The following is a 1,151-nucleotide window of genomic DNA, read 5'->3' as shown; positions in this document are numbered from 1 at the left end:
TTTCCCCCCTTTACTGTCCTACCTCCCATTGTTGGTTTTCAATGTTGTTTTCCATTTCCTCTTCCTGTAATGTTTTGCCAAGGATTTTTTGAAGAGATGGTTTTCTAGCTGCGAATTCTTTTAACTTTTGTTTATTGTGGAAGGTTTTAATTTCATCTTCTAACCTGAAGCTTAATTTCGCCGGATACACGATTCTTGGTTGGAGCCCATTGTCTTTCAGTGTTTGAAATATGTTATTCCAGGATCTTCTAGCTTTCAGAGTCTGTGTTGAGAGATAAAAATATGGAACGCTTCACGAATTTGCGTGTCATCCTTGCGCAGGGGCCATGCTAATCTTCTCTGTATCGTTCCAATTTTAGTATATGTGCTGCCGAAGCGAGCACGAAACAAAATTTATTGTGATGTGGAAGTAAATTTCTCAAACAGTAGAATAAATGTATGTCCTGTTTATTATGTTTATGAAATATATGAATGTGTAATATATCTTTTAGCATGAGTTTATCCATGTCCATAGAACATGTTATATTGTATAATTTCAGTAGATTGGGTTTGGGTTGTTAGAGTATATAAATGTGTGTCTTCACTTCAAATTTCAAAGCACATAATGTAGTACACAAATTTCAAACCATATAGAAGCTTTAAGTTCTCCAAATGTTTTCTAGATGACCTTTTATAATAATGCTGGCTAATTCCTAATCCATTTGGGAAGTATAATTTTTATTTAGTACTATCTGTTTACCTGGAACATTGGTGCTAAGAAAACAACTATTACTAAGACATAATTCCTAATTTTAAGGACCAAAAATATTGTGTTTATACAACTCTAGACCCATACACATATTCATAATTAATATCCCTTCATCCACTTAAAAACATTAAATAAGATAATAGAAATGGAATTTTCTGGCACATAGTTGATGTCTAACCAGTATTTGCTGATAATTGACTCAACTTTCCCTTTTATTTATTATTTACCAACTACCCAGTGAGATGATGATTATTGACCTTCAACATGTCACTAAATCTCTTTATCTCAAAATCATTAACTGTAAAGTGGTTATATAAATACTGCACTTTGGGGTTTATTGTGAAGATTTAAGAAAAATGTTACATGTGAAATACCTATTACACAGTTTCACCAGTGTTCTCCT

The 1,151-nt window shown here is 32.6% G+C and overlaps 1 non-coding gene across 1 annotated transcript; it reads right to left on the bottom strand.

The window, feature by feature from the left end:
• Positions 1–276: 276 nt before the first annotated feature.
• Positions 277–383, bottom strand: LOC144254732 (U6 spliceosomal RNA). Its single transcript, XR_013343584.1, has one exon. It is a non-coding gene; the product is annotated as a U6 spliceosomal RNA (small nuclear RNA).
• Between the last annotated feature and the right edge of the window lie 768 nt (positions 384–1,151).

The sequence above is a fragment of the Urocitellus parryii genome, chromosome 4, assembly GCF_045843805.1.
Source record: "Urocitellus parryii isolate mUroPar1 chromosome 4, mUroPar1.hap1, whole genome shotgun sequence".
NCBI lineage: Eukaryota > Metazoa > Chordata > Mammalia > Rodentia > Sciuridae > Urocitellus > Urocitellus parryii.
Note: the sequence above shows the minus strand (reverse complement) of the source record. Positions and strands in the feature narration are given on the sequence as shown.